We start from the raw sequence: 22,799 nt of genomic DNA on the forward strand, positions 1-22,799 counted from the left end.
AAACATATCTATATACATATAAACATATATACACATATCCATGCATATGAACATACACACTTTCATGCACACGTACATATATATATATATATATATATATATATATATATATATATATATATATATAATAATTTTTTTGTATTTTTATTTTTATTATTTTTTATTTTTTTTATTTTTAACCTTATATTACTTATAAACAAAAATACCTAATCTTAAGACCCTAAAACTAACCACCTAACAGACAAATCGCTAACCTATACTAAATCCTAAGAGACAAATAACTAGACCTACACTAATGGTAAAAAAGTCTCGACCAAGAGAACGCCATCGACTGCAGATATGTAATGCCTTTCTACATTACATACCTGCACTCATCACCTGGTGACTCAGTCGAGGCACAACCTAATATAGGGGACATCAATATATGAAAGGGAACCGAACGAGTCAGGAACATTTCCATATACGTCAGCTGTCGTCCCTAATTAGAATAACTTAAGCAAGATGGTATAATGTATTTACATAATTTGTACAAAAAGTGAAGAACCTCGCCCAGCAGACCACCATCGACTGCAAGTGCCCAATCTATCTATCAATCTATAGCCCGACGCCCTAATCCCGCAAAGGGTGGCCGCAGACAAAACGCCTCCAAGTCGCTCTGTCACCCACCATTTGACTACCCTCCCCTCAACTTACCCCCCCCTCCCTCATATACCTCTCAACTCCATCCCTCCACCTCACCTACATACACCCTCTTAGTCAGTCTTTCATTCTCCATTCTCTTCACATGTCCAAACCACCTCAGTGTATTTCTCCTAATCTTCTCAACCACATCCACATCCACTCCACAGCGTTCCTTCACTTCTTCATTCATCAACCTGTCCCTCCACGTCACTCCACATGCTCCTCTCAAGTAACTCATTTCCACTGCTCTCACTCTTGACTTGTTCCCCTCTTGCAAGGTCCATGCCTTGCTTCCATACATCAGGGTAGGGATCACAATACTATTATGCAGTGACTTCTTAACTTCCATACTCAATCCCTATTTCTCATCACTGCTTTCAGTGTACCAACAACCTTCCTTCCCTGCTGTACCCTTTCACGCACTTCATCCCCCAAAGTTCCATCCCAACTCATCACACTACCCAAGTACTTGAATGCACTCACATTCTCCATATCCTCACCATCCAACCTCACTGCACACTCTGTGACTTCATTCCTCTCAAACACCATAACTTTACTTTTGTTTACATTAACTTTCAGATTCCTCCTCCTACACACTGTCCCAAATTAATTCACCAAACCTTGCAACTCCCATTCATCTTCACTCAACAGTACTGTATCATCAGCAAACAGCAACACCGGAAGCTTCCAAATCTCACCCTCATTCATCAGAGCCTGCCCCACATCCACTGCCCTACCCTGCACCTCCTTTACAGTCCCATCCATGTATATATTAAACAGCCATGGAGACATCACACAACCCTGTTTCAGTCCCACAATGAGATCAAAGGACTCACTCAGCTAACCATCCACTCGCACCGCAGCCCTAGCTCCCTCGTACATACTCTTCACAGCACTCAAAAATTTCCCCTGCACTCCATATATTCTTAATACCTTCCACATACCTTGCCTATCTATTCTGTCATAAGCTTTCTCCAAGTCCATGAAGGCAGCATACACTTTCCTTCCCTTCTCTAGATACTTCTCCACTAAACATCTTAGAACAAATATCTAATCTACACACCCTTTTCCCTTCCTAAATCCCCCTTGTTCTTCTCCAACTAGCTCCTCTGTCATATGCCTAACCCTATCAATGAGTATTCTATCATATATGTTACCAGTCACACTAAGTAGGCAAATACCCCTATGGTTACCACATACTTCTCTCTCCACTTTTCCTTTGTATAAAGGAACAATTATACCTGATTTCCAGTCCTCTGGAACCCTTCCCTCTTCCCAAGCCAATCTACACAACTTGCATATCCACTCCACAACAATCTCACCCCCATACCTAAGCATTTCACCAAACACTCCATCAATTCCTGGGGCCTTTCCCAACTTAATCTTCTTCATCGCTTCCACTACTTCCGCCCTACTGATCTCTTCCTTCTTCTCCCAGCCATTCCCCAACCACTTATACTCGCACTGCTCTCACTCTCTACATTCAACAAATCCTCAAAGTGCTCATTCCATCTCCTGTTTCTCTCTCTTCTCCACCAACAATCTATTATTCCTATCTTTCACTCCCCTACTATTTCCCCTTTCACACTGCCTTACTTTCTTTACCTCCTTCCAAAACAATTTCTTACTCTCCCTCCATTTCACACTCAGATTCCTCCCAAACTCTTCATCCACTTTCTTTTTACCCTCCTTCACCAGTCTCTTAACTTCCCTTCTCCTGCTCACATATACCTCTCTCTTCTCTCTCTCATCTTCTCCCCTCCCTCTACTCGCTAACCATTCACTATATGCCTTCCTTCTTTTGTTCCACAGCTCGTTTCACCTCATCATTCCACCATGCTGTCCCTTGCACACCCTTGCATCTCCTCCTCACTCCACAAACCGCCTCACACGCTGCGCCTATCTCTTACGTGAATATCTTACATACGTCTTCCACCCCTTCCATCTGCTCTAGCTCATACCTTCCCAATCTTTCTTCCACTATGCTCTTATACTTTGTCATTTTCTCACTATCTTGCAATTTCTCCACTCTTCTCACAGGAGTTGCTTCCTCCTCTCTTCCCCTTCGTCTCCTCAACCACTTTCTTTGCAGCTCTACCTTGGCCATCACTAAGTGATGGGCCGAGACTCCATTCCCCCACCCTCTCCACACTCTTGCATCCAACACTTGCCTTCTCATTCGCTCATCCACACACACGTAGTCTATCATTGCCTTTCGTTCAACAAGTTCACCATCCATCCTCCTCATTACTCTCATCCTCCTCATTACTCTCCATGTGTACCTTCCTATATTGCACACTTGCACTCATCAGCTGGTGACTGTCAGGCGAGGAACTTGGCTTAATGTACGGGACATCTATATTAGAAATAGATCAGTGAGAGGAGGAACTATTTCAAATATGTCAACTGTCAACCCTAATTAATATTACAATATATACATATTTACCGTTGATAAAAACCATAACCACTCAGTAAAAAAGTCACATCACTCTGATCAGTCTGGTCTCTCTCAAGAAAGGCATCAATTTATCAGTCATAACAATGTCCCCATCACCCAGGATGGTGGAAAGGATGAAGGGGACGTCTGCTGCGCCGCAGTAATTTATAAGTGAAGCACGTTCACGAATGAATAACGCAGGATGATATGACTGATAGATAACACCGCATCACAGATGTCACAGTGCAGTGGGAATCGTTTTTCCATATAAGGTTTCATATGTGTTAATATGGTGGCATTAAGCCGTAAGCGAGCCAACACTTTTTCTTCCAGGCGACTGGGACGGTTGGCAGTGTCCCAGTCACCCAGGTACGGCTTACAGGTTGGAATATTAAGTCTGGTCCACTGACCTTGCCACAGAAGATTTATTGATTTCTTTCCGAGAGAGAGACTCGACTGTAGATCACGAGAAACGTCCCAAGTCTCCTCGAGTTCTACAGCCGACTTTGCAAGTAAGTCAGCCTGCTCATTGCCATAGATACGACAATAACCAGGCACCCAGATCAGCGTGAATGACTTGTTGCATGAATGCAACTTATTAATGATGCGGCCCTGGATCTCGTGAGAGTCCGTAGTGCAAGATGCAATTGCCTGAAGGGCTGATTTTGAATCTGAAAATATGACGAATGAGTCATGCCTAGAACTGAGAGCATATTCTATGGCTTTGTCAATAGCAAAAAGTTCTGAGGTAAACACAGATGTATGAGTCGGCAACCGATACCTGAGGGCACATTCAGTCGACCACGCACTTTACACCCACACATGCACTCGAGTTGGAGCCGTCAGTGTACAAGTGGTGGGACCCCAAGTGACGAATGATGATGTTATGAAACAAGTGGTGGACCTCCGCCTCCGGCGCCTTGGCATTTGGTGCTGGGAGCCATGTAACATCAACTGTAAAGCCGGGTGGCTCCCAAGGTGCTATATTTTTTAACACCAACTTGTCAGTCACTGGGGTCCACACCAAGCTCCTGAGTCAGTAAGTGGAGGCGAACGGCAAGTGGCCGATGCACCCTCCACAGAAGGTGGTGGTATTGACGCAGGGGGGGTAGAGGCCACATTGTCGATATTACTTTTCCTAAATGTCCTTATGCTGTAGGACAAGGCCAGGTGGTCACGGCGAAAACGGAGGGGAGGCACATTCGCCTCCACTTCCATATGAGCTACACGGGTACACCGGACGGCTCCAAGACACATTCGCAAACATTTATTCTGTAACACATCCAATCCTTTCAACATGGCATCGGATGCCGAGCCATACACCTGTGCGCCATAGTCTAGCTTTGATTGAATGAGGAACTTATACACCATTAATAAAGATTTTCTGTCGGCACCCCATGTAGTACCCGCTAGGTACTTGAGGACATTTACTGGTTTATCGCAATGAGCAAACAAAGTATTAACATGAATTTTAAAATTCAAACGACGATCAAAATGAATTCCCAAAAATTTTATAGAAATTTGAAAAGGTATCGCCTGATTATCCAAAGTTAAGCACAAATTAGGTACGTTACGAGTCGTAAAAACTACAGCAGCACACTTTTGGATGGAAAACTTAAATCCCCACTGCAAGGCCCATTGGTAGACAGAGTCAAGGGCTGCTTGAATCTGACCAACCGAAAATTGTGCATTACGGGAGGAGTGCCATATTGCACAATCGTCAGCATAGAGAGAGTATTTAAGATTCCTGGGGATGGGGGCTGATGACAGAATATCATTGATCATAATACTAAATAAAGTAGGACTAAGCACAGTTCCCTGTGGCACCCTGTTTTCCTGGATAAATATATTCGATGTTATGTTATGGGGCAATTTGACAGAGGAAGTCCTGTCCCTTAAGAAATTTGAAATAAAAATAGGCAAATTTCCTCTTAAACCATAAGCATAGAGCTTCATTAGTATACTGCGTCACCATGTCATGTCATAGGCTTTATGGATGCCCGAGAATACCCCTATCATGAATTCTTTATTGGCAAATGCCTATGCAGTACAATGCTCCAAATTCATTAAATGATCTAGTGAACTTCTGTATTTACGGAAGCCACATTGTTGATCATTTAACAAATTCTTCAACTCTAAAACAAAAAGAAGCCTATTGTTTACCATTCGTTCCATGACCTCACATAGACAAGAAGTCAACACAATAGGATGAAATGAAGTGAGATTCATAAGACGACCAGCCTCTCTGGGTATCGGTATGACGTGTGCAAAGTGCCATGAGTTTGGGAACGTTCGAGACGCCCAAATCTCATTGTACAATGCTAACATCTTAATCAGGTTGTCCTGATTAAGATGCCGGATCATACCGTGCGTGATGGTGTCTGGTCCAGGGCTGGTGTCTTTACAGGATTTAAGGGCAAGGAGCAGTTCATCTATCGTAAACTCTTGGTTGTACGGGGATTCTACGTCATCTGTGGCAAAGTCAATAATCTGTTGCTCAGCCGTGCGTTTATGATGTTGAAAACGCAGGTCATAATTGGCTGAGCTACTTACATGAGAAAAACTCCTGGTGAGAATGTTAGCAACGTCCACGGGCTCGTCATAGATGTTATTATTAACGTGCAGAGTGGTAATTGGTATGTATGGGCCTTTATTATTTAATATTCTAATAGTGGACCAGACTTTACTTAATGGCGTAGTACGAGTCACCGTGGACACAAAATTCCGCCAGGAGTCACGTTTGGCCCTTCTTATTATTCTCCTTGCCTCAGCCCGTGCCTGTTTGTAGGCAATAAAATTTTCCTCAGTGGGCTATCAAAAATCCTGTATCTCCTATTGTGTTTTTTTAATGCTTGTCGGCAATCCGGCGTCCACCAATGTGCTCTATGCTTCGCATGAACTGTAGAAGTCTTGGGAATAGCAGCCTCAGCTGCGTGTAATATGGATTGGGTTATATTTTCGACCTTAACGTCTATGGTCTCCCCAGATATATCTAAATTGGCGATCCTTGAGAAGGATCCCCAATCTGCTTTCTTATAGTTAAATTTTGGAGGTGGGGGTCCGAAATGATGTCGGCGTGTATAAGAAAGACAGATGGGTAAATGATCACTTCCTAAGGAGTCGTTGTAAGGGTCCCATGAGAAATCTTGATGTATACCAGGGGAGGCCAAAGATAAGTCAATGGCTGAAAAGTTACCAGTATGATCATCTACACGAGTCACTCTACCATCGTTCAGAAGACAGAGGTTGGACTGTAGTATTAGATTGGCTACTTGCTCCCCACGACCATCAATCCTCAAGCTACCCCATTAATAGTGATGGGCATTAAAATCGCCCAACACTAACTTATTCCCAGGCATGACGTTCAATTAGTGAAAATAAAGCAGCACTATCAATGAGGCCATTTGGAGGACAGTACAGAGAGCAAATAGATATGTGTTATTAAATTTTACTCTGCACGCGACCGCTTCCAGAGTAGATTTTAGAATCACTTCCGTTTGTGGGTGCGGTTTGTGTGTGTATATGGTTACTCCATGACCTTCATATCTTCTATACGGGTGATAGTGTTTCAACTGTGGAGGATCAGGATGATTCTCCAGGCGCGTCTCCTGTAAACAAACAACGTCTGGCCTGTGTATAGAAAGCAAGATCACTATATCTTGTAATTTATTCCCAATACCTCTACAATTCCACTCTAATATAGTGAATGCGGCGGTTTAAGATTTACGTTGGGAGCCAGTGTGCTTGGTCTTTTTTTGTTGCCTGCCAGCAGGCAAGCTACTACCGGGGGACCTATCCTGGTGCTTCTTTACAGAACCTCCATATTGTCGTCAATTACTAGGTTCCCTGACTCCCCCAAGGAAGAGCTAACCTACCTCTCCCTCGCTGGAGTGGAAACTGGAAGAACATGAGGACGAGACTGTTTTGTGAGGGTGGTCATGTTACTTTTACTAGACTTGTCAAACTTCGCTTTAGGCCGTTCTGATGGAGAGGCAGCAGCAGCCTGAGAATAGGTTGAAACCTTTGGGATGTCAGTGAGAGAGTTGGAGCAGATGAGAGGCCGAGATGGAGAGGTACTGTGAGTGGCAGGAGGGAGAAGGACAAGATCAGTCTCGTCTCTACAGAGCACATCACAGGACGAGACATTACCGCCGAAGCATAGGATCTATTCGGCGTGGGAGTTGCATGCAACTCCTTCACCTTTCCTAGCTTCGTAGTAGGAAATGCCCTCAGTTGCCTTCACTGTGCAGACCTCCTTCTCCTCCTTCCACTTGGGACAATCCATAGAGGAAGTGGAGTGAGCTCCCTTGCAGTGAAAGCAACAGACCGTCTCAGATGTGCAATGTTCCACATCATGACCTTGGCTTGCACACTTGCAACACACTGGCTGGGAAGTCTGACAAGTCTTGGAACCATGCCCATACAACTGGCATTTCCAGCAACGGAAAGGGTTGCAGATATATGGCCGCACATTAACAATTTCGTAGCCGATTTTGAAATGACTAGGCAGTGATACTTTTCCAAAAGTCAAAACAATAGTTGCAGTCTTTGTCCTGATACCTTCTGAAAATCTTGTTATGAAGTGGGCATCGATGACATCTTGCTGAGCAAGTTCCTCTATGATCTCTTCCTCACTCATCACCATGAGATCCCTGCAACTGATGACACCCTTGCAGGAATTCATGGAAGTTGGGATCTTGGCTTCAACATCATAGATATGAAACTTGCGCAGCTTCAGCAAGTCCTTAACCTGGGAAGAATTGCAAATCTTTACGAGGAGGTCTCCGTTTGCAAGTTTTTTTACTTGTTCCACCTCCCCAGCACAGCCATCAATAACCTTAATCATGAAGGGATTGAGACTGCTCAAGGGAGTGGAACCTAGATCAAGGGAGTGGAACCTAGAGCATGAATGGTGACAAACTCCGCGTTTTTTACATCAACGTCACGAGGCAAACGAGTCTGGGGTCGTTCTGTCTGGGGGATATCAGTCCGTGTAGTAGTCGGGGGTCGGTCAGGACTACCTTCCCCCCTGAGGGGGGGGGAGGCAGTAGGGGCGTCCGCCATAGAGTCCACTCCCCCCTAACGGGGGAAGTGGGAAGGAGGAGAGAAAGCAAGGGTCAATCAACCTGGGACCAAACACCAATGTCTGAGGTTGCCCTCTCAAACCACACAAGGGAGGCCCGACCGTGTTTATTCACGCCCCAGAGCGATCAGTGGGGGGGACCCTCCGTGGGCGATAAGCAAAGGTAAACTCAGTTTATTAGAACAGACACCTACTGTTCAAAACTAACAGGGAAGGGAGGTAACTGAGAACTAGCTAATCCTAAGCGTCACCAGAAGGGTGAAAAAAAAAAAAAACTAATGCCGGTGAGGCAGCCCTGCAAAGCTAGAGAAAAGCGCAACGAAAAACACGTCAACACCCTCCACATCCATGCATCAAAGTCCCATTCGGATACTTTTTTTTTTTTTTTTTACCTATCGACCATTGAGGCAGGAGCCCCTGGTCATTAAGGCAAAAAAAATATATATGTATATACATTGACACATATATATACATATATATATACGAACATATATATATATATATATATATATATATATATATATATATATATATATATATATATATATATATATACATACATACATACATACACACATCCATGCATATGAACGTACACACTTTCATGCACACGTACATTTATATATATATATATATATATATATATATATATATATATATATATATATATATATATATATATATATATATATATATATATATATATATATATATATATATATATAATAATTTTTATTTTTTATTTTAACCTTATATTACTTATAATCAAAAATACCTATTCTAAATACCCTAAAACTAACCACCTAACAGACAAATCACTAACCTATACTAAATCCTAAAAGACAAATAACTTGACCTACACTAATGGAAAAAAAAAGCCTCGACCAAGAGAACACCATCGACTGCAGATATGAAATGCCTTTCTATATTACATACCTGCACTCATCACCTGGTGACTGTCAGCCGAGGCATTTTGGATACTTTTTTTTTTTTTGCCTATCGACCATTGAGGCCGGAGCCCCTGGTCATTAAGGCAAAAATATATATATGTATATACATTGACACATATACATATACATACATACATACATACACACATCCATGCATATGAACATATACACTTTCATGCACACGTACATATATACTGTATATAATAATTTCTATTTTATTATTTTTTTGTATTTTTATTTTTATTATTTTTTTGTAATTTTTTATCTTTTTAACCTTATATTACTTATAAACAAAAATGCCTAATATAAAGACCCTAAAACTAATCACCTAACAGACAAATCGCTAACCTATACTAAGTCCTAAGAGACAAATAACTAGACCTACACTAATGGTAAAAAAGCCTCGATCAAGAGAACGCCATCGACTGCAGATATGTAATGCCTTTCTACATTACATACCTGCACTCATCACCTGGTGACTGTCAGTCGAGGCACAACCTAATATAGGGGACATCAATATATGAAAGGGAACCATACGAGTCAGGAACATTTCCATATAGGTCAGCTGTCGTCCCTAATTAGAATAACTTAAGCAAGATGGTATATTTAGATAATTTGTACAAAAAGTGAAGAACCTAGCCCAGCCAGTGTGTGGTAGGTGCGCGAATGTGGGACATTCTGCTGAACACTGTACATCTGAGACGGAGTGTTGCTTCCACTGTAAGGATTTTCACTCCACTTCCTCGAGGGCTTGTCCCAAGTGGAAGGAGGAGAAAGAGGTCTGCACGGTGAAGGCGACTGAGGGCATTTCCTTTTACGATGCAAGGAAGAAGGTGAAGGAGTTGCATGCAACTCCCAAGCCTAATGTCTCCTATGCATCGGCGGTTGTGTCCCGTCCCGTGATGTGCACCGTTGAAACACAGACTGACCTGACATTCGCTCCTCATGCCCCACGCCCTACCTCTCAGTCTAAGCCTCCTGTACGTTCCAACTCTCTGACAGACATCCCTATTGCCACTTCATACTCACAGGCTGCCGCTGCTCCTTCGCATGATCAGTGCGGTCAAAACAGAAGCCTGACAAGTCAGATAAAATTAACTTGACCACCCTCACCAAACAGTCACGTCCTCATGTCATTCCTGCTCCTGGTCCAGCGAGGGAGAGAAAGAATAGCTCTTCCTCGATGGAATCTGGGAGCCTCGTTATTGATGAGACTATGGAGATCTCCACAAACAAGCACCGGGATAGGTCCCCCGGTAGCCACTCGCCTGGTCGCGGGGGCATAAAAAGACTAAGCACACTGGCCACCCTCGAAAATCTTAAACCGCCGCATTCACTATACTGCAGTGGAATTGTAGAGGTATTGGGAATAAGTTACATAATATAGCTATCTTGCTTTCACTACACAGGCCAGACGTTGTTTGTTTACAGGAGACGCGCCTGGAGGATCATCCTGATCCTTCACAGTTCAGACACTACCACTCGTATAGAAGATATGAAGGTCACGGAGTTGCCATTTACACACACAAATCACACCCACAAACGGAAGTGATTCCAAATTCTACTCTGGAAGCTGTCGCGTGCAGAGTAAAATTTAATAACACGTATCTGTCTATTTGCTCTCTGTACTGTCCCCCACATGGCCCCATTGATAGTGATGCTTTAAATTCACTAGTTGAACATCTGCCTGGAAATAGGTTAGTGTTGGGCGATTTTAACGCCCATCACTATCAATGGGGTAGCTTGAGGATTGATGGTCGTGGGGAGCAAGTAGCCGACCTAATACTACAGTCCAACCTCTGTCTTCTGAACGATGGTAGAGCGACTCGTGTAGATGATCGTACTGGTAACTTTTCGGCCATTGACTTATCTTTGGCCTCCCCTGGTATACATCAAGATCTCTCATGGGACCCTTACGACGACTCCTTGGGAAGTGATCATTTACCCATCTGTCTTTCTTATACACGCGACATCATTTCGGACCCTCCACCTCCAAAATTTAACTATAACAAAGCAGATTGGGGATCCTTCTCAAGGATCGCCAATTTAGATATATCTGGGGAGACCATAGATGTTAAGGTCGAAAATATAACCCAATCCATATTACACGCAGCTGAGGCTGCTATTCCCAAGACTTCTACAGTTCATGCGAAGCATAGAGCACATTGGTGGACGCCGGATTGCCGACAAGCATTAAGAAAACGCAATAGGAGATACAGGATTTTTGATAGTCAGCCCACTGAGGAAAATTTTATTGCATACAAACAGGCACGGGCTGAGGCAAGGAGAATAATAAGAAGGGCTAAACGTGACTCCTGGCGGTCCTTTGTGTCTACAGTGACTCGTACAACACCATTAAATAAAGTCTGGTCCACTATAAGATTATTAAATAATAAACGCCCATACTTCCCTGTCACCACCTTGCAGGTGAATAACCCCACCTATGACGAGCCAGTGGACGTTGCTAACATCCTCGCCAGGAGTTTTTCTCATGTAAGTAGCTCAGCCAATTATGACCCGCGTTTCCAACATCATAAACGCACGGCTGAGCTACAGATATTAGACTTTGCCACAGAAGACGTAAACTCCCCGTACAACCAAGAGTTTACGCTAGATGAACTGCTCCTTGCCCTTAAATCCTGTAAAGACACCAGCCCTGGACCAGACACCATCACGTACGGTATGATCCAGCATCTTAATCAGGACAACCTGATTAAGATGTTAGCATTGTACAATGAGATTTGGGCGTCTCGAACGTTCCCAAACTCATGGCACTTTGCGCACGTCATACCGATACCCAAAGAGGCTGGTCGTCTTATGAATCCCACTTCATTTCGTCCTATTGTGTTGACTTCTTGTCTATGTAAGGTCATGGAGCATATGGTTAACAATAGGCTTCTTTTTGTTTTAGAGTCGAAGAATTTGTTAAATGATCAACAATGTGGCTTCCGTAAATACAGAAGTTCACTAGATCATTTAATGAATTTGGAGCATTGTATTGCAGAGGCATTTGCCAATAAAGAATTCATGATAGGGGTGTTCTTGGACATCCATAAAGCCTATGACATGACCTGGCGACACGGTGTACTAATGAAGCTCTATGCTTATGGTTTAAGAGGAAATTTGCCTGTTTTTATTTCAAATTTCTTAAGGGAGAGAACTTTCTCTGTCCAATTGCCCCGTAACGTAACATCGGATATATTTATCCAGGAAAACGGGGTGCCGCAGGGAAGTGTGCTTAGTCCTACCTTATTTAGTATTATGATCAATGATATTCTGTCATCAGCTCCCATCCCGAGGAATCTTAAATACTCACTCTATGCTGACGATTGTGCAATATGGCACTCTTCCCGTAATGCACAATTTTCGGCTGGGCGGATTCAAGCAGCCCTTGACTCCGTCCACCAATGGGCCTTGCAGTGGGGATTTAAGTTTTCCGTACGTAAGTGTGCCGCTATAGTTTTCACTAATCGTAACGTACCTAATTTGTGCTTAACTTTGGATAATCAGGCGGTACCTTTTCAAAATTCTGTAAAATTTTTAGGAATACATTTTGATCGTAGAATGAATTTTAAACTTCACGTTAATACTTTGATTGCTCGTTGTGATAAACCGTTAAATGTCCTCAAGTACCTAGCGGGTACTACCTGGGGTGCCGACAGAAAATCTTTATTAATGGTGTATAAGTCCCTTATTCGACCGAAGCTAGACTATGGCGCACAGGTGTATGGCTCGGCATCTGATGCCACGCTGAAAGGATTGGATGTGTTACAGAATAAATGCTTGCGAATGTGTCTTGGAGCTGTACGGTGTACCCGTGTGGCTCGTATGGAAGTGGAGGCGAATGTGCCTCCCCTCCGTATTCGCCGTGACCACCTGGCCTTGTCCTACGGCATAAGGACATTAAGAAAAAGTAATATCGGCAATGTGGCCTGTACCCCCCTGCGTCAATACCACCACCTTCTGCGGGGGGTGCGTCGGCCACTTGCCGCTCGCCTCCACTTACTGACTCAGGAGCTTGATGTGGACCCCAGTGACTGTGACAAGTTGGTGCTTAAAAATATAGCGCCTTGGGAGCCACCCGGCTTTACAGTCGATGTTACGTGGCTCCCAGCACCAAAGGCCAAGGCGCCGGAGGCGGAGGTCCACCACTTGTTTCGTAACATCATTGTTCGTCACTTGGGGTCCCATCAATTGTACACCGACGGCTCCAAGTCGAGTGAATGTGTGGGTGCAAGTGTGTGGTCGACTGAATGTGCCCTTAGGTATCGGTTGCCGACTCATACATCTGTGTTTACTTCAGAACTTTTTGCTATTGACAAAGCCATAGACTATGCTCTCAATTCTAGACATGACTCATTTGTCATATTTTCAGATTCAAAATCAGCCCTTCAGGCAATTGCATCTTGCACTACGGACTCTCACGAGATCCAGGGCCGCATTGTTAATAAGTTGCATTCATGCAACAAGTCATTCAGGCTGATCTGGGTGCCTGGTCATTGTCGTATCTACGGCAATGAGCAGGCTGACTTACTTGCAAAGTCGGCTGTAGAGCTCGAGGAGACTTGGGACGTTCCTCGTGATCTGCGGTCGAGTCTATCTCTCGGAAAGAAATCAATAAATCTTCTGTGGCAAGGTCAGTGGACCAGACTAAATATTCCAACTTGTAAGCCGTACCTGGGCGACTGGGACACTGCCAACCGTCCCAGTCGCCTAGAAGAAAAAGTGTTGGCACGGTTACGGCTTAATGCCACCATTGTAACCCACATAAAACCATATATGGAAAGACGCTTCCCACCGCACTGTGATATCTGTAATGCGGTGTTATCTATTAGTCATATCATCCTGCGCTGTCGGCGATTTATTCGTGAACGCGCTTCACTTATTAATTACTGCGGCAAGCAGCAGACGTCCCTTTCACCCTTTCCAACATCCTGGGTGATGGGGACATTGTTATGACTGATAAATTGATGACTTTCTTGAGAGAGACCGGACTGATCAGAGTGGTGTGACTTTTTTACTGCGTGGTTATGGTTTTTATGAAGAGTAAATATGTATATATTGTAATATTAATTAGGGTTGACAGTTGACATATTTTAAATAGTTCCTCCTCCCACCGATCTATTTCTAATATAGATGTCCCCTACATTAAGCCAAGTTCCTCGCCTGACAGTCACCAGATGATGAGTGCAAGTGTGCAATATAGGAAGGTATTGGGCACTTGCAGTCGATGGTGGTCTGCTGGGCGAGGTTCTTCACTTTTTGTACAAATTATGTATATACATTATACCATCTTGCTTAAGTTATTCTAATTAGGGACGACAGCTGACGTATATGGAAATGTTCCTGACTCGTCTGGTTCCCTTTCATATATTGATGTCCCCTATATTAGGTTGTGCCTCGACTGACAGTCACCAGGTGATGAGTGCAGGTATGTCATGTAGAAAGGCATTACATATCTGCAGTCGATGATGTTCTGTTAGTCGAGGTATTTTTACCATTAGTGTAGGTCTAGCTATTTGTCTCTGTAGGATTTAGTATAGATTAGCGATTTGTCTGTTAGGTGATTAGTTTTAGGGTCTTTAGATTAGTGTTCCTTTATAATATAAGGTATAAAAAATAAAAAACCAAGAAAAAATTAAAAAAAATAAAAATACAAAAAAAATAAATAAGATTAAAATTATTATATATATATGTACGTTTGCATGAAAGTGTGTCTGTATGTATGCATGGAAGTGTGTGTGTGTGTGTGTGTGTATGTGTATGTATGTATATATATATGTTTGTATATATATGTATATATGTTTAAATGTATTTACATATATATATACTGTATATACACGGCCTTAATAACCAGGGGCTTCGGCCCCAATGGTTGATAGGCCGGAAAAAAAAAAAAAAAAGTTGAGCCAGCTAGGGGTGGAGTTGTTATAGACACTCCAGACGGCGCCCCTCCTCGTGAGACGGCCTATTGTCGCTCCGAAAGTGCTCCGGTAGAGACGGCCTATTGTTACTCCGAATGTGTTTCGGTAGAGACGGCCTATTGTTGCTCCCCTTCTCGTGAGATGGCCTATTGTCGCTCCCCTCCTCGTGAGATGGCCTATTGTCGCTCCCCTCCTCGTGAGACAGCCTATTGTCGCTCCTAAAGTGTTTCAGTAGAGACGGCCTATTGTCGCTCCCCTCCTCGTGAGACGGCCTATTGTCACTCCGAAAGTATTTCGGTAGAGACGGCCTATTGTCACTCCGAAAGTATTTCGGTAGAGACGGCCTATTGTCGCTCCCCTCCTTGTGAGACGGCCTATTGTCACTCCGAAAGTGTCCCGCTAGAGACGACCTATTGTCGCTCCCGCTCTCGTGAGACAGCCTATTGTCGCTCTGAAAGTGTTCCGGTAGAGACGGCCTATTGTTGCTCCCCTCCTCGTGAGACGGCCTATTGTCGCTCCGAAAGTGTTCCGGTAGAGACGGCCTATTGTTGCTCCCCTCCTCGTGAGACGGCCTATTGTCGCTCTGAAAGTGTTCCGGTAGAGACGGCCTATTGTTGCTCCCCTCCTCGTGAGACGGCCTATTGTCGCTCCGAAAGTGTCCTGGTAGAGATGGCCTATTGTCGCTCCCCTCCTCGTGAGACGACCTATTGTCGCTCCCCTCCTCGTGAGACGACCTATTGTCGCTCCCCTCCTCGTGAGACGACCTATTGTCGCTCCCCTCCTCGTGAGACGACCTACTGTCGCTCCGAGGGTGCACAGAAAAAGGCAAGGAGCGAGACGTCACCCTGGCAGGAGACAAGAGCCCAGGCCTCCCATCCCAGAGTGGCCCAGACAGGCCTCACAGCCGCCCCTGGCCTCCGCTCCCTTCGTCTGGCTCTAGAGCAGACGCACCTGACGGGCCCCAGTGGAAGTCGATGCCGCAGCCCTCCTCTGTCGGCGCTCCTAGACACTGGAGACCACAGTCCACAGTCTCTCTCGATTCTCCCTAGGACACCCGGGCGCAATCTCCATACGCCCCTACGACGACGTAAGGCTCCCACTTCCGGCCGAGACTTACAACAGAGGTTCCTGGAGCTATTCGGCCCCAGTCCCGAGGGCCGCACTCCTGAGCTCAGCCCTGGAGCCACAGCTAGCCCAGGACGCGAGAGGACACCCTTACGAGTTGTCCCGTGCCCTCTTGGTACGCCTCCCCTTGGTGGTGCCCGGCAGGATTGCCGACGACATGTTCCCGCCTATCCCCACGATGAATACGTGTGATGTTACAGTGCGAGTGATTTAGGTTGTGATTTCCCCTAGTATAGTATTGTGCAGTTAATATAGTGAATATCGGGGCGAGTAAGATCACAGTGAGAGCCTAAAGGACGAGTGTGTGGAACAAGATCTGATGAACTATATTTATGAGTGACGTCCCTTATATACAATTAGTAAGCCTGTGCCGCCTGGAGATTCCTCCGTAGTGACATACCCCTACTACTGTGAGCTCTAAAGAAATATTACGAGAGAGTATTAGTGATATTCCTACACTCACGCTGCCCGTAAATCTTGTACGCCACCCTCTCGTCCCAGTATCTAGAGTAAGTGTAAATCAAGAATAAAATCAATTACCAAAGTCCCTTTGCTAGTGGAAAACGTGTATTCCTCATTGTTAATATTTGCCTCTCTCCAGTATTACCATAACTCCCCCCTAGCCATCACAAGTCACTCCCCGCACCCTCCCCTTTCCCCCCCCCTTGTGAGACTCACCCCCCCCCCCGCGCCTCCCGCGCGCGCCTATATTCACTGCACCCTTAATACACTAGGATTGATTGTGTTGTCATTAATGTCAGATAAGTAAGTATCCTGCGAGATACCCGTGTCCTAGATAAGGTTTTATATTGCTATGTATTATGCTGTAATATCTGCTGATTTGTCCTGTGTCTGACTGTGGTAATATACGTGTAAAGGTTATTGCCTAGAGTTTTTGTGTCCTGCCTCTCTTTATTGCACTAATCTCTGGTCTCGAAAGAGGACCCCGCTCCACGTTAGGTGTAAGTAGGAACGAGAAGTCGAGCCTATTTCCACCTAGCATTACAGTACTGAAAATGAGAAGAGATGAGAAACTAGGCATACATATATCAAGTTTTAAAATATTAGCACTCGGAAAAACAAAACTATATATATTTGTTTCGTTCAGGCATAAGAAATATGCTCGCAGGCACAAGTTCGTCACCTGGAGCAAATGGCAACTCATGAGTGTTACCAACCGTCTCACTATGGGCCAGAACGATCTGAAAAGAGGGATTTATTTTGGCTTTCAGTGTAAAAGCATTAAAAGTCCAGTTCCATTTTATAACGCAGAATACGAACATGACAATTAGTTTCCTATATGACAGTAACTTTTACAAGTTTCGCTATATTTGTTGTTATTATTAGCGAGCACAAGTTGTTTAGGAAATACGCTCCTTGAGTCTGAAGGATAAGGTCTGTGATGAAGAGCATTAGGGTCGTGCGTGATATATTGCTGAAAAAAAACAAAAAAATGGCAAAAATTTATTTAAGAAAATTCACAGGAAATAGGATGTGGAGACACATAAAAACAAATAACGGAAGAACAAATATAATCAGTAATAGTTTCATGAATCACTCATTGAGCAATAATTGAAAACGGCGCAAAGTACATCCGGCGATCAAGTTTTCATTCACTCGAACATGCGTGTGATTCTTCAATATAGTCCGCCTCTTGCAGCAGACCTTGAGCATCCAGCGTCAGTTGCTTTTTGCCATGATCTGCTACATGTAAACAGTGACTGACGGCGAATGAGCTTATAAGGGGGTCACTGCTCAACAGCAGTATTTGAACCGGTCCGTGATGTTGTGCAGACGCAAGTCCTTTCGTGCGTGACCGACACGGTAAGCACGAACATCCTTATTGCGAGACTCTTGCGCCTCTTCACTCAACATTCCGATCGGCAGCGGCAGAGATGCGATCACTTGCTCTTCGCTTGGTAGTCACACCTCTCCCGGTCCGCTCCTCTCACGAACAAAATTATTTGGATACTTTTTTTTTTTTTTTTTTGCCTATCGACCATTGAGGCCGGAGACCCTAGTCATTAGGGCAAATATATATATATGTATATACATTGACACATATATACATATATATACAAACATATCTATATACATATAAACATATATACACATATCCATGCATATGAACATACACACTTTCATGCACACGTACATATATATATATATATATATATATATATATATATATATATAATAATTTTTTTGTATTTTTATTTTTATTATTTTTTATTTTTTTTATTTTTAACCTTATATTACTTATAAACAAAAATACCTAATCTTAAGACCCTAAAACTAACCACCTAACAGACAAATCGCTAACCTATACTAAATCCTAAGAGACAAATAACTAGACCTACACTAATGGTAAAAAAGTCTCGACCAAGAGAACGCCATCGACTGCAGATATGTAATGCCTTTCTACATTACATACCTGCACTCATCACCTGGTGACTCAGTCGAGGCACAACCTAATATAGGGGACATCAATATATGAAAGGGAACCGTACGAGTCAGGAACATTTCCATATACGTCAGCTGTCGTCCCTAATTAGAATAACTTAAGCAAGATGGTATAATGTATTTACATAATTTGTACAAAAAGTGAAGAACCTCGCCCAGCAGACCACCATCGACTGCAAGTGCCCAATCTATCTATCAATCTATAGCCCGACGCCCTAATCCCGCAAAGGGTGGCCGCAGACAAAACGCCTCCAAGTCGCTCTGTCACCCACCATTTGACTACCCTCCCCTCAACTTACCCCCCCCTCCCTCATATACCTCTCAACTCCATCCCTCCACCTCACCTACATACACCCTCTTAGTCAGTCTTTCATTCTCCATTCTCTTCACATGTCCAAACCACCTCAGTGTATTTCTCCTAATCTTCTCAACCACATCCACATCCACTCCACAGCGTTCCTTCACTTCTTCATTCATCAACCTGTCCCTCCACGTCACTCCACATGCTCCTCTCAAGTAACTCATTTCCACTGCTCTCACTCTTGACTTGTTCCCCTCTTGCAAGGTCCATGCCTTGCTTCCATACATCAGGGTAGGGATCACAATACTATTATGCAGTGACTTCTTAACTTCCATACTCAATCCCTATTTCTCATCACTGCTTTCAGTGTACCAACAACCTTCCTTCCCTGCTGTACCCTTTCACGCACTTCATCCCCCAAAGTTCCATCCCAACTCATCACACTACCCAAGTACTTGAATGCACTCACATTCTCCATATCCTCACCATCCAACCTCACTGCACACTCTGTGACTTCATTCCTCTCAAACACCATAACTTTACTTTTGTTTACATTAACTTTCAGATTCCTCCTCCTACACACTGTCCCAAATTAATTCACCAAACCTTGCAACTCCCATTCATCTTCACTCAACAGTACTGTATCATCAGCAAACAGCAACACCGGAAGCTTCCAAATCTCACCCTCATTCATCAGAGCCTGCCCCACATCCACTGCCCTACCCTGCACCTCCTTTACAGTCCCATCCATGTATATATTAAACAGCCATGGAGACATCACACAACCCTGTTTCAGTCCCACAATGAGATCAAAGGACTCACTCAGCTAACCATCCACTCGCACCGCAGCCCTAGCTCCCTCGTACATACTCTTCACAGCACTCAAAAATTTCCTCCACTCCATATATTCTTAATACCTTCCACATACCTTGCCTATCTATTCTGTCATAAGCTTTCTCCAAGTCCATGAAGGCAGCATACACTTTCCTTCCCTTCTCTAGATACTTCTCCACTAAACATCTTAGAACAAATATCTAATCTACACACCCTTTTCCCTTCCTAAATCCCCCTTGTTCTTCTCCAACTAGCTCCTCTGTCATATGCCTAACCCTATCAATGAGTATTCTATCATATATGTTACCAGTCACACTAAGTAGGCAAATACCCCTATGGTTACCACATACTTCTCTCTCCACTTTTCCTTTGTATAAAGGAACAATTATACCTGATTTCCAGTCCTCTGGAACCCTTCCCTCTTCCCAAGCCAATCTACACAACTTGCATATCCACTCCACAACAATCTCACCCCCATACCTAAGCATTTCACCAAACACTCCATCAATTCCTGGGGCCTTTCCCAACTTAATCTTCTTCATCGCTTCCACTACTTCCGCCCTACTGATCTCTTCCTTCTTCTCCCAGCCATTCCCCAACCACTTATACTCGCACTGCTCTCACTCTCTACATTCAACAAATCCTCAAAGTGCTCATTCCATCTCCTGTTTCTCTCTCTTCTCCACCAACAATCTATTATTCCTATCTTTCACTCCCCTACTATTTCCCCTTTCACACTGCCTTACTTTCTTTACCTCCTTCCAAAACAATTTCTTACTCTCCCTCCATTTCACACTCAGATTCCTCCCAAACTCTTCATCCACTTTCTTTTTACCCTCCTTCACCAGTCTCTTAACTTCCCTTCTCCTGCTCACATATACCTCTCTCTTCTCTCTCTCATCTTCTCCCTCCCTCTACTCGCTAACCATTCACTATATGCCTTCCTTCTTTTGTTCCACAGCTCGTTTCACCTCATCATTCCACCATGCTGTCCCTTGCACACCCTTGCATCTCCTCCTCACTCCACAAACCGCCTCACACGCTGCGCCTATCTCTTACGTGAATATCTTACATACGTCTTCCACCCCTTCCATCTGCTCTAGCTCATACCTTCCCAATCTTTCTTCCACTATGCTCTTATACTTTGTCATTTTCTCACTATCTTGCAATTTCTCCACTCTTCTCACAGGAGTTGCTTCCTCCTCTCTTCCCCCTTCGTCTCCTCAACCACTTTCTTTGCAGCTCTACCTTGGCCATCACTAAGTGATGGGCCGAGACTCCATTCCCCCACCCTCTCCACACTCTTGCATCCAACACTTGCCTTCTCATTCGCTCATCCACACACACGTAGTCTATCATTGCCTTTCGTTCAACAAGTTCACCATCCATCCTCCTCATTACTCTCATCCTCCTCATTACTCTCCATGTGTACCTTCCTATATTGCACACTTGCACTCATCAGCTGGTGACTGTCAGGCGAGGAACTTGGCTTAATGTACGGGACATCTATATTAGAAATAGATCAGTGAGAGGAGGAACTATTTCAAATATGTCAACTGTCAACCCTAATTAATATTACAATATATACATATTTACCGTTGATAAAAACCATAACCACTCAGTAAAAAAGTCACATCACTCTGATCAGTCTGGTCTCTCTCAAGAAAGGCATCAATTTATCAGTCATAACAATGTCCCCATCACCCAGGATGGTGGAAAGGATGAAGGGGACGTCTGCTGCGCCGCAGTAATTTATAAGTGAAGCACGTTCACGAATGAATAACGCAGGATGATATGACTGATAGATAACACCGCATCACAGATGTCACAGTGCAGTGGGAATCGTTTTTCCATATAAGGTTTCATATGTGTTAATATGGTGGCATTAAGCCGTAAGCGAGCCAACACTTTTTCTTCCAGGCGACTGGGACGGTTGGCAGTGTCCCAGTCACCCAGGTACGGCTTACAGGTTGGAATATTAAGTCTGGTCCACTGACCTTGCCACAGAAGATTTATTGATTTCTTTCCGAGAGAGAGACTCGACTGTAGATCACGAGAAACGTCCCAAGTCTCCTCGAGTTCTACAGCCGACTTTGCAAGTAAGTCAGCCTGCTCATTGCCATAGATACGACAATAACCAGGCACCCAGATCAGCGTGAATGACTTGTTGCATGAATGCAACTTATTAATGATGCGGCCCTGGATCTCGTGAGAGTCCGTAGTGCAAGATGCAATTGCCTGAAGGGCTGATTTTGAATCTGAAAATATGACGAATGAGTCATGCCTAGAACTGAGAGCATATTCTATGGCTTTGTCAATAGCAAAAAGTTCTGAGGTAAACACAGATGTATGAGTCGGCAACCGATACCTGAGGGCACATTCAGTCGACCACGCACTTTACACCCACACATGCACTCGAGTTGGAGCCGTCAGTGTACAAGTGGTGGGACCCCAAGTGACGAATGATGATGTTATGAAACAAGTGGTGGACCTCCGCCTCCGGCGCCTTGGCATTTGGTGCTGGGAGCCATGTAACATCAACTGTAAAGCCGGGTGGCTCCCAAGGTGCTATATTTTTTAACACCAACTTGTCAGTCACTGGGGTCCACACCAAGCTCCTGAGTCAGTAAGTGGAGGCGAACGGCAAGTGGCCGATGCACCCTCCACAGAAGGTGGTGGTATTGACGCAGGGGGTAGAGGCCACATTGTCGATATTACTTTTCCTAAATGTCCTTATGCTGTAGGACAAGGCCAGGTGGTCACGGCGAAAACGGAGGGGAGGCACATTCGCCTCCACTTCCATATGAGCTACACGGGTACACCGGACGGCTCCAAGACACATTCGCAAACATTTATTCTGTAACACATCCAATCCTTTCAACATGGCATCGGATGCCGAGCCATACACCTGTGCGCCATAGTCTAGCTTTGATTGAATGAGGAACTTATACACCATTAATAAAGATTTTCTGTCGGCACCCCATGTAGTACCCGCTAGGTA

The sequence above is a fragment of the Coenobita brevimanus genome, chromosome 84 (assembly GCF_032717465.1).
Source record: "Coenobita brevimanus isolate Jiangsu-jjx chromosome 84, ASM3271746v2, whole genome shotgun sequence".
In the NCBI taxonomy this organism is placed as follows: domain Eukaryota; kingdom Metazoa; phylum Arthropoda; class Malacostraca; order Decapoda; family Coenobitidae; genus Coenobita; species Coenobita brevimanus.